Source organism: Anas platyrhynchos, chromosome 1 (assembly GCF_047663525.1).
Source record: "Anas platyrhynchos isolate ZD024472 breed Pekin duck chromosome 1, IASCAAS_PekinDuck_T2T, whole genome shotgun sequence".
Taxonomy (NCBI): Eukaryota; Metazoa; Chordata; class Aves; order Anseriformes; family Anatidae; genus Anas; species Anas platyrhynchos.
Window position 1 is genome coordinate 189,750,266 of NC_092587.1, and position 12,347 is coordinate 189,762,612.

The 12,347-nt window shown below is 44.7% G+C and overlaps 1 long non-coding RNA gene across 1 annotated transcript; it reads left to right on the forward strand.

Annotated features, from left to right (window-relative positions):
* Window positions 1-823: 823 nt before the first annotated feature.
* Window positions 824-7,658, forward strand: LOC119716159 (uncharacterized). Its single transcript, XR_005263930.2, has 3 exons — window positions 824-1,368; window positions 2,087-2,245; window positions 4,349-7,658. It is a non-coding gene; the product is annotated as an uncharacterized lncRNA (long non-coding RNA).
* The last annotated feature ends 4,689 nt before the right edge of the window (window positions 7,659-12,347 follow it).

Genomic DNA, 12,347 nt, shown 5'->3' on the forward strand with positions numbered 1-12,347 from the left:
TGAGCCCCCAGTCATGGAGGCTGCTGAGATTAGGGGTTCTGCACATGGCCCCTGGGGAGAAGGGAGGGGAAGGTCTGCATGTATGGGCGCTGTTCATAGAATCATAGAGTCATTCAGGTTGGAAAAGATCTCCAGGATCATCCGGTCCAACCATCCCCCTACCAGCAACATCACCCACTAAACCACGTACCTAAGCACCACATCCAACCTTTCCTTGAACACCCCCAGGGATGGTGACTCCACCACTTCCCTGGGCAACCCCTTCCAGTACCTAACCACTCTTTCTAAGAAGCTTCTCCTAATCAGCACCATCTCCCACTGCAAGGTAGCCCATTTGTTGAGCCATGTAAGATGGATGAATTGGAGATGAAACGGAGAAGACTGCTTCTTATATCTGTGGTAAGGATGAGCAACATGATGCTGGGGGTACTCAGTATCTGCCTCCTTTGCCAGGAAGGAGCTTCCTGCGATGTCAGCTGCCACCTACTCTGATGTCACCTCAGTGTTCGCTGGCACCCACCCCACAAAAGGGGCTGCCCTGTAGCTGGCAACCTCTTGCCAAGTTTCTTGCTCCTGGAATTCAAGGAGACTTGGAGTAGACAGGGTGCAAGGAAATCAAATGATGTGGCTAGTGAGGAAGAGGAAACCCAGCCAAGAAATGATTGACCTGTCTAGGTCAATGATTGACCTAGACAGCCAACTCCCCTGTAAGCATCCAAGGATGGATAAAATGATGCGGCAGGGGAAGAAGAGGAAATACACCCAAGAAATAGGTGCCCTCGATAGTCAACCCCCCAGAAGGTGTCCATAGATGGATGATGGGGAAACAATGGTTGGGAACCCACTAAAAACATGTGAGCAGACCATTGGGGGGTCGGCTGAGGAGAACAACATCCAAAACGTGGGCAGGCACCCACCAACACAGGTGGTGGAGACCACTGGGATGAGGCATGAGAAGGACAATGTCCAGCCCATGGACAAGACCCACAAAGGAAATGGGGGCAGCCCATCCAGGCACAGCCTGAGGAGGACAACCTTTCAGCCAGGGAGTGGGAGGGTGCATGACTACTGTTCTCCCACAGGTGGGAAGCAGAGGTACGTCAACCCTGCTAATCTCTCACTTGCTACCCATAAAAGATCTGTTCACGTTCAGGAGTTGCTTGAGCCCTCCTTCACTGTGCTGCGCTGAGCCCCAACTCACGGAGACTGCTGAGGCGGGGTCTCCTCTGAACATGGCTCATGGGGAGAGGGGAGGGAAGGGCCTGGGTGCTGCAGAGGATTACTGCGTTTTCAACTGGCTCAGAAAAGTGGGGCTGAAAAGGCAGGATAGCGCTTTTCTGGGGCCAATCTCCCAAGGAACCATCTCTGGTAAGCAACCGCCTGAGACATGTTTTAGCTGTGGTGCTGACAGGGGAAGAAAAAAAGGCCTTAGCAGGCATTCCACACCCCTACGCCCCCCCCCCCCACACACACACACTTTCCAGAAGGTTCTGGAACAACAGGCTGGGCATGCGAGGTGATTAGCATGCGAGATGAGGGCTGGGGGTGGAGAGGAGGGGACTGGCTGTAATTAGCGCAGCCGTGGGGACGGTGTGGGTGCTGCCCGCCATCATGGAGGGGGCTGGGGCTGAGACTTTGCTGGAGCCCGGGGGTGTTCCTCGGTCCTTTCCTCTCCTTGCAGCTTTTGCTCTTGCTTTGTCTTTTCTCTTCCCCAGAAGTTAGGGCCCCTCAGCCCTTTGTTCAGTAACGAGGCTCAAACAGCTGCCGTTAACGGCTTGTTCAGCCCTTTGGAAAGCCACAAGCCTCAAAGAGCCTCCATTACAAGCAGCAAGGGTCGAATAGCTCCTATACAGCAAGGTTTAAGTAACTCCTGGTATAAACAGCGAGGTTTACTCAGCTTCTGTCGTCAGTAAAACTTCCCGATGGGTCATTCGGTGCCACGTTCCCTTATTTGAGCCCCAGAGTACTTCAGACATGGGTGGTCTCTGAGGGGACTGTCCGGGACCATCTCGGGATAACCCTGCTGGTGCTAAAGCAATGGGCGGGACCAGAGTGGCAGGGGGATCCTAACAGCTAACTGTCCCAGAGGTCAAAATGACTCTACCTGGGAGAGTGGAAAAAGCACCCCATTGTAACTGGCCTGGAGGCTCTGTGCACCCGTGGCATACGCTACCTCAGGAGAGGGTGCTTCAGGGACCCAAAGGAGTGCTGATAAGCTTTTGGTATAGCTGCTCTGGCTGTGGAGGTAAGTGTCTACCTTGCCAAGTTGTCTACCTTGCCCAGTCTCTCAGAGGGCAGTTCTGTTGTGGGGTTGCTGAGGATCAAAGAACAGGAGGTGCCAATTATTCGGGGAGAAAAGTAGTTCAGAATATTTTCCAGTAAACTAAAGAAGGCACCAAAACTGAGCATGCTGGACATCTACTAAATTGCAATGGATCTTGTTTATGTTTGTCGTGGATTAACCCGGCTGGCAGCTGAACACCACGCAGCCATTCGCTCACTCTCCCCCCTCCCTCTCTGGGACGGGGGAGAGAAATGGAAAGTGAAGCCCGTGAGTTGAGATAAAGACAGTTAGTTTAATAAGACAGGAAAATAATAATAATAATAACAATAATAATACAATGATGATAATAGTACTAGTACTAATAATGTGTACAAACAAGTGATGCACAATGCAATTGCTCACCACTTGCTGACCGATGCCCAGCCTAACCCCAAGCAGTCTGGCCCCCTCCCCCGGCTAGCCACCCCTATATATTGTTTAGCATGACCTCAGATGGTATGGAATACCCCTTTGGCTAGTTTGGGTCACCTGTCCTGGGTCTGTCCCCTCCCAGCTCTTACTGCACCCCCAGCCTGCCTGTTGGCAGGACAGAGCAAAAGGCTGAGATGTCCTTGGCTTGGTGTAAGCACTGCTCTGCAACAATTAAAGCATCGGGGTGTTACCAGCACTCTTCTCATCCTAAGCCAAAACACAGCATTACACAAGCTACTAGGAAGAAAATTAACTCTGTTCTAACTGAAACCAGGACAATGTTCCACCTAGTGCAGTTCCAGTAATCTGTAGGACAGTGCTGAATGACTTACTTTAAAGAAGACTGGAAGCAGCAGAAACCATGTCAGCAGGGATAAAATCCTTCTGAGACTCCATCCAGAATTACTATTAACAGAGTTTACAAGGGCATGTAGTGACAGGGCAAGGAGTGAGGGTTTTAAATTGAAGGGGTATAGATTTAGATTAGATATTAGGAAGAAATTCTTCATGGTCATAGAATCATCGAATGGTTTGGGTTGGAAGGGACCTTAAAGATCACCCAGTACTAACCCCCTGCCATGGGCAGGGACACCTCCCACCAGATGGAGTTGCTCAAAGCCCCATCCATCCCGGCCTTGAAATCTCCAGGGATGGGGCATCCACAGCTTCCCTGGGCAGCCTGTGCCAGGGCCTCACCATCCTCCAAGTAAAGAATTTCTTTTGATGAGGGTTATGAGCACCCCTCACCACTCTTTGTGAGCACATCAATAAAAGGAATAATCCTTTCATTTGAGTATAAATCAGAAAATGCAAGTATGTCAGGATACCTACTAATGTTCATGTAAGCTTGCAGCTATGTAAACAAGAATCACAATAAGCAATTGCAGGAGAAGCCTCTGCACAAGCTGGAACACTCAAGCACATGTGCAATGGGGGCATAAAAAACAAATACATGCTGCAAATGACAAAACAAAAAGAGAAAAACAAACAATTGGAAATCTAATGGCAAGGAAACGTAATCAAGAGCCAATGTAGCATTCTGGAACATATGGTAGAAACCTTCATTTCAGGCAAAATTGGAAACATTCAGGCACCTTAACATAATTCCTAAGTGTCAGTCACTCAGGCTCTCCAACACACCTCAAAAGTGTCAGCTGAAGGTTTCCTCAAGCAGGCTCATTTCAGTGGGGAAGGCACCTTATCCCCTTTGCTGTGGGCACCAAGGCACCAAACACGCTATCTGATCCCATAGCACTTCTCCACCTTACTAGGGCAGGGAAAGAGGGCACAGTGGCAGCTTGTGCTCAGAGCCTGAAAGCTCTGAGAGGGAGAAAGGGGACAGAGTGTGCTGGATTTGGAGAGGGAAAGATTCCTGTGGCCCTGCTCCTCAGTGTCACAGAAATCAGATTTTTATTTTGCAATTAAAATGTTCTGTTAATACACGAATATATTCTGTTAATATACAGTAGCACTGTAGTTTATTGTCTCTGCTTTCAAATAGCACAGCTACCTTGAACAGATGTGAGGCATGGCCAGATTAGATTTCCCCATCCTTTCCCAAAACCTCTCTATGCTTTGTTCTGGTCCTTACAGGAAGTGGACATCAAAAGAAGACTGATGCAGATGTCGTGGGGATTCAGGTGACATCCAGGAGCGAGCAAAATGACCTTCCCACTGCTGGAAGAACAGGAGGCACCAGTGAAGGATTAGGTAGCATTTGGTGTGCTTTGTCACGTTATTTTCTATACTATTTTCTGGAAATAATCTCATTCCGAATAACAAATGCAAGGCTTTAAGGAGGCACTTTGGTCACATTGCCACAATTGTTGGCCTGGATGGAAAAGACTTCACATATTTGAGTATAAGTTTGACCTACAGAGGTACTCATGAGCTGATAAACACAGCCTGCAATGATGAAGGAGAATTGCCTGCCTCCACAGAACAAAGAGAGCTGGAATGGGTGTGTCAGGCACGGACCAGCATGTGTAGAAAAAGTTCTTTGCAGAACAAGTCTTCTTGCTAGACAGATGCTGCAGTTACGGGTCAGAGGTTCGCTCAGCTTCCCAATAAAATAAATCAAAGGGACCTTGTGGTGGCCTACTACACGTGTAGTAACTTACCTGAGGATTAACTTCAGCAGCTGTGCTGTGCAGAAGAGATAGAGATAGCTCTGTACCAGTAGAAGCTCTTAGCATCTGCACTACTGCCAGCACTGTTCAGAGACCAAGACACCATAAACCACCATACTCTGGGACAAGAATCTGGGCTGTAGATGATTCACCCTCTGAATCACTGCAGTTATTGGGTCCAGTATTGCAGAAAACTAAATTAGCTAAACATATGCATCAGTAAATACACAACCAAAATACCAGTGAGGAGGCCTCGGTTCACCATACCTACAAATTGCTGCTACAGGGAAATGTTACAGAGTAAGCATAAAAATAGCTGAGCATTGTTCTGCTGAGCTCATCCACTCCCTTGAGGATACTGCCCCAGTAGAGAAAAAATAATACTAATAAAAACATAAATATAAATATAAAAAAATCTGCTTGCAAAGCATTCAACACACTGCACAGAAGCATGTTTACAGTGAGTGATTCGCTTGCAACTGTAATCTAACACAGAAATGCCAGCTTCTTAGCTGGATTTAGGTAGTAACACCTTCATTTTTTGATCTGGGTAAGCAGGCAGGTGCTTTTCTGAGCCGGCTCAACAAGAGGATACAAAACAGAGAAGAGTTTTGCCAAGTGGCTTTTCAGCATCTCTCAAGTCCAGCTGAGACTGAAATGATTTGAGTGCACATTAAATTTTGTTTGTTCCTAGATCCAAAACCAAAAACCATGGAGGAAAATATATATCTGTGTATTTTCTGATCTGTTACAAGGTGCAGCCTGACTACAAAATTCTGGTGACTTATTTTGTTTAAAACTATCTTAATCTCTGTAATACCACTGGTTATTTTTGCAGGAAGATTTAGAGATCTATTGCTTATTTCTGTTCTTCATCTTTTAGATGAAAACTCGAGACTTCTTGATCATAAAGTAACCCTCCAGATCTGAAGTAATAAAGACACTGCTCTTTCAGAAAAGAAAGCCTCTCTAACATTGGCTTCACTGGGTACTAGGTGCTCATGGCTGACTTTCTTTCCTTTCTCTTTATAAGTTCTGGGACTATGTGCTTTCCATAGCTTGGTTGCCACTTCAGGTGGTGAGCCCAATGGGTATGTTATGTCAATTCAGTGACACTTGCAGTCAGCTCTCTGGGCATGTACTTCACTGAGCAATTTGACATCAGTTGTGTGTGTTAGTCCTCTGTGCCTTATGCGTGTTTTATTCTCTGTCTCCCTTCAAGTGACATAACCTTTGGATTCCAAAACTAACATGCAGTGGTAATTTAGTCATACTTTTTGCATTTCTGGTTGGATAAAGAGGAGGAAAGGTGCACTGAAAACTGAGAAATGGAGAAGTAAGCCAAATACCCATTCTGGGATTCAATGAGGAGCAAGTGGTTATCTACCTTAGGAGTTAAGACAACCCCATTACGGACTCCACCTCCATCAGCCATAACAGGAGCTCAGATGGCTTGCAGACATGCCAGCATCTGAACAAATGCATTTGAAGCTGGAGCTGAAATTTATCTTGTGTATCTTGGTTCTGTGTCATTACAATGATGACAATACAGCGTTCCTTCCTGGTGGAAGTGTTGTTAGAGAAAAATGTTCAGTATTGGAGGAGGTGTACAGGTACAACTGCTAAAGGAGTTCGTGACATTTACTTTAAAGGGACTAATAGCTGACGAGTCCCTTTGTTTCTAACTGATTCTAAACAGTTGTGGGGGAAAACTTGTCAAATATACACATGCAAAGCCAGCATATATACCTATTTGTGCGATCTGTGGAACAGGCGCTAATTCTGTCTTCACTGTGTCGTTTAGGAAGGATCAAGAAAAAATGAATCTTTCATAAAACAAATGGGGCATGACTGATGTGGACAAGTTACACTTGGGCCCTTAGCCAAGATAGGGTGAAGTCGGTAGGAGGCTTCAAAATGCAGCTCTTTCTGGACATATTTTTAATTTAAAATGACAAGATCAGTGTACAGCCTGGGCAATCCTTGTGTCAGCAGTGCTATCTCCTTTCATTGTTTACATCAGATGAAAGATAAGGCTTCTCCAAAGATTAATATTACTCTGTTAATTAACTAATATATGAGCAGATGTTAACTGCTTCCGAAGTGCCAAACATTTCTGTTGTTATTCACTGCAGAGTCAGATGTTTCTGGATGTTTTTCAGAGCAGTGAGCAGGGTTTGAAAGCTCGATGACACAACTGTCAGTGGCTTGAACTGCAGCTGTGTGGTGAAATCCCAATGCCAGGCTTCGACTCCTGCCTAAGAAAGGCAGCACTCACAGACCTTTGCGGAGTATGGCCCATGGCTAGCTAACACTGCCTGGTGTCTCTTGTCTGGCTGTGAAGGACTTATTCCTGTCTCTTTTTAAAGTGATGTCCAATAGCTACAAGTCATCAATACCAGACTAAAGATGCAGAGTTTGAAAGGCTGTTTCTGATGTGAACTGCGGCTCCAGAATCAAATGCCAGTTACAGAAAAAATGAAAATCTGAATCTCACAGAACAGACAAAAAGCAAGAAAACTTTTCAACCATCACACTAACAAGGCTGCATTTTGTAAATTGCTGTCAGATCAGTCTGAAGGGATTAAGCCTGAGTTCTCACTTCAAGGGATGACTGCTGCAGAGCTCCATTTTGTTGGATGATGTTTGAAAAGAGTCTTTCCCTCTAATCAAGCCCTGCCATAAACAGCAGTCTCTGACCTGCTGCCTCCATAGTTGGAATGCAGATCTCCACGTGCAGATCTGAAGTGCCATGTGATGTTTACCTAATTTCTCATTGCTTTATAAAATATTCTGTGAAAAAAATAATAATAATAACTATATATATATATAGTATATATAAAACCAAGCAGGCAAGAACCTAGCACTAATTACGAGCCACGTAGATCCTAATAAGGATCTATTACAGCCCCCTTGCTCCTTGGCTCCTACTTGTGCTGCTTAGAGAAGGAAATGTTAAAACATGGGTTTTGATAGACGGCTGCCTAAAGTGTCCTACAAAGTTTTTAACTCTAATGCAGAGAAGCTCTGAAACCAGTGCAAGTCCTCCTGCTATGCTCTCTCAGGCTGCACTCTTGCTGCAGGTGATAAGCAAAGTAGGACCAGGTGCGTTCAGGTTGAGACCTGCAATTAAAACAGTTTCTTTAAAAAGTACAGCAGCTTTTACACTGTGATATGAGTAGTGCCTTTTTGCAAACATGAGAGATAAAGCTGAGTTTTTAATGAAGTTCTTACCAGTCTTAAAGATGCTGAAAGATGCTCTGCCACTTTGTGGTAGTTTCACTGATCAAACTCCAACAGAAGTATTTCAGTTCTGCCTAATAAAGTTTTACCTGTGAAGTTTTGTAAATTGTGCTGTGTCTTTTTGCCCAGCCCCAGCTGCTTCTCCTGGAGTTGGCTATGGATCACTGCTGTCTCCGTATCTTTGAAAAACATTTTGGCATCTTCTGCAGAACAAAAAATGTGTTACAAACATCCATCCAACAAGTGGTACATAAATATGTAACATCAAACAGTGTATAAGCCATACAGCCTACAACAAATATGTATACAAAGGAGGAACAGTAGGCCTAAAACCACACTTCAATATAAGGAATTTCTATTTATTTAGGCCTTAAATGACCTTCTTTTGAATTTCTTACCAGGTGAGCCACCCCTCTCTCAGCAAGGAGAGGAAAAAGAAATTATTTCCCGTTCTCAGGACACTTGTAAATACAAGTCTATAGCTCCTACTACAAAAACAACAGCACCAACAACATAAACAGATCACACACAAACAGATGTCACTTCCAGAGAGCTAAAAATCTAAGGCCGCATCTGAGTCTCCTGGCTAACAAACCAGCTGCCAAATTTAATCCCAGAGGCTGGCCCAGATGCAGCATAACATAGAACAGAAACTAATGGGGGCTCATCAATTCTCAATCGAGATTTTCCCTAATCTGCCATCAATCACAGAATATCATTGTTATTATCTCAATTGCCAATATGCTCTGGATCTCCTAAAGCTGTGTCCAGAGATTTTCAAGTATTTTTTATCCTGCTACAATATTGAGCTGCTGCAGTACACAGAAGATGAATGACCCTTTTTAGCTCTTCCTAATAATGTTTTTCTTCCAGCCTATATCCAGCAGAACTAATATGATGCTCATTGTGACTTTTTTCCCCCTCCCAGTTCGTGAACCTGTAGTGGTTTTTAGAAATGTAACCTGGCTGCATGTTTGAAATGCACGGTGCAGCAGCATGCAGGAAAGCTCAATATGACAGCATTCAAGATCCCAAGACAGTCTCATAAATTTTATGAGAGGCAAACCTCGAATTAATGAAATCTTGAGAGACATCCTGGCTTTCCTAAAACACAGAGCATGCAACAGTCTGCCACGAGACTGGGAAGATAAAGGCATTTGGCAACCAATATTTTTTAACATCTGAGTTAGTAAAAGTCAGAGTTTAACCTAAATTTCCTGGATTTTACTTTATGCTACAGTAGAACAAAAATGTATTAGCTACTAATGAAACCGACAAGTCAAATTAGGTTTTGCCCTTCAGACATTATTAAGAGAGTTTTCTTTCAAAGAAACTTTTGAATGATTACCGTGTAACAACTTGCTGTCTTTGAAGCCACTGGGAAGCTGGTGCTGGAAGCAGAGATCATTCTCAGGAGCACAAGACACTGAGTTGTGCTGGCTGCTCATGTATTTCCTGGCAGAGCTTGATCTTAAAAGCTCTCTTTTGTCAAACACTTGCACATCCAAATGATCACTTCTATATCACCTTCCCCTACCCCGTCAACTGCCAGTGCTCCCTCAGCCTTGCACTTCTAAATCCGAATGGAGCTGGAAGTATTCTCTGACTGGGGCACAAAATCCTGGATAAGCTTTGTGAAAGAGTAACAACAAAATCTCTTGATGGATGCCTGAAATAAACTGAAATTGCATCTGTCCTGGCCACTGATTTTTTATATAGATAATGCTTTATATTTATATGTTACGTTGTTCCTGAACTTTTGATGGTGGAGAGTTAAATCCATTCCTGATCAGAGAGCCTAGGTATTAGTTTAACTGACTTAAGCTCTCAGAAATAGCTCTAGCCATATGCCACAGAGCCACCGTCTGGTTCCACCTCACTGCCTTTTCAGAAATAACTCCTCCAGCCACCTGGACCATTCTGCACACAGTCAGCTGGCTCCTTCCTGCTTCACGGCCTCCCAGGCCCTTCTGAGCTGGTCATCACTCGTGGTTGCTCCAGTGTTCCTTGATGAACCCTGTGCATGGGGCCAAACTACTGGTAGCATATCACTGATGTATAAATATATCCTGAAACAACCCTCTTACCTCCTCCATCATCACCCAAAACACATGCCCAAGAGACACTGTTCTTGCTCTGGGCAACCTTCCTATTTGTATCCAGAATTGTCTATTTGAGTGAAAGTTCTCCCAGATGCCTCCATGTCAATAAATAAAAATACCAGCATTTTCAACAAAACCTTACCAAGAACACCAAATAATTAGTTAGTTCTTCTGCAAAGCTTGCGTTAATAATCATTGGTCATCAGACATCCCTATTATATTTGTATTGGAAATGCTCCCAATCACGGGAACTAGACCACTCAGACTGTTCAGTTGTGACCATGGCTCCCTTCACAGTTTTGTTCCAGGTCATCTAGGAGCCTACCAGCTATTCCCAGGGAAGGACAGGAGACAGCAAGGCCAAGAAATGCAGGCAGCAACTGGCAACTTCGAACTGGAGCAATGGGATTTTAATGCCACAGACATGGACCACTCTTTCCTGAAGCCAGGGTAGTGGTCCAAGGCATGTTTCATTTCCTAACACAGAGATAGCCCCAGGGTCTGCCCAGAACAGCCACAGGTAAATAGATGAAATGCAAAAGATAACATAGTGGAAATCATTCAGGGTAAGGGAAAAAAAAAATGCTGGTCAAGAGATCCTTACTGGAAATCCCTTTTTCCCATCTACTCTTAAAGGTGGATTCTGTAACTCACAACACATCAGATAACAGGAGGCAGGTTCACAACTAGGATGCAAAATATTTCATGTTTAAAATCAACACCTTGAAGCGCATCCAGAAGCAAACTGAAAGCTAGGGAGGCTCAAGAGCATAAATGTCATCTAGTCCCCCAAGGGAAGCACAGCTGAGTGGGGAAGCAGCTGCATCCTTCCCCAGGCAGAGCACACTGCAGGGGTTGACTCCCATAAGGAACAGCCTGGATCGCTGCTGCAATGCTTGCCAATAAAATAAAATAAAATAAAATAAAATAAAATAGTCACAATTTTCTAGCTAAGAACACATAGAAAAGTGAGGCCCATACTGAGGCCCATACTGTTCTACATCAAGGAGCAGCCAAGGACTCATCTTGCCTCCATGTCAGTGAATATGGGCTTCAGAAACGAAACTCCGTTGGACCCTCACCTACATAATTTCTTTCTGATTTTTGCCCACAAGTGATTTTAATTTCACTTCATTCAGGCTGAGTATCACCTGCTCATTCTTTCACCATTAACACCACAGGGAAGTATCACCTGCTCATTCTTTCACCGTTAACACCACACCCTTTTCCTGCAGTGTTCATGATGACACTGTGGGATTCACTGCCACAGGACACTGTGGAGGCTGAGGGGCTAAGCAGGTTTGAGGAAGGTCCAGGAAAATTCCAAGAGGATCAGCTCACTCACGGTCATTAAAAACAGCAGTATGGATTGGGCCTGTTATCCAGAAAGCCCCTAAACCATTGAACTCTGGGAACATGGGGATTACTCTAGAGTGATGGTCACTTTTCATCCAAGCATGCACTGCTGGCTGTTGCTGGAGACAGTGTCCTAGGCCAGATGGACCTTGGTCTTGAGGCAGCAGGGCCATTAGTATGTTAACCTCTGAGATGGGCCACTGTGTACACTGAAAGGGCCTGGTACAAAGACTCTGAAGAAACCCACAGGAAACATTAGGAACAGCTGAGCATTATCTGAGCATTGTCACATGAGCCATCCCAGGAGGCAAAGGACATACAGAGCAGCAATCCCTGCTCTTGTGGACCATCTGAGAGGCAGTAGTTAAATGAAACTATGGAAGTGTACAGGACTCAGGTTTGCGTAGTGAGATAAAGCAGCTAGAAGGTGCTTCACAAATAAAATGCCCTTTGATTCCACCCTACTGACTCTTACACCTCAACAAGTGCACTTTGCTCAAGTTTGCTCTGGATCCTCCTGCACCCAGCTTACCCCAGAAGCTGGGAAAGGGGCAAGAGGACACAGTGGCTGCCAGAGAACACAGAGGTTCCGTGCTTTTCATAAAGGATCCTGTTAATATGGTTGACTATGACTATAAACATTTGGAAAATGAAAAAGTATGCCTTGTCACAGAAGTAAGTTTGAAACAGACCAGTGTCCTCTGAAGAATTAAAGATGATTACCCTTCCAATTGTAGAACATAGTATTACAGGAACAAAAAC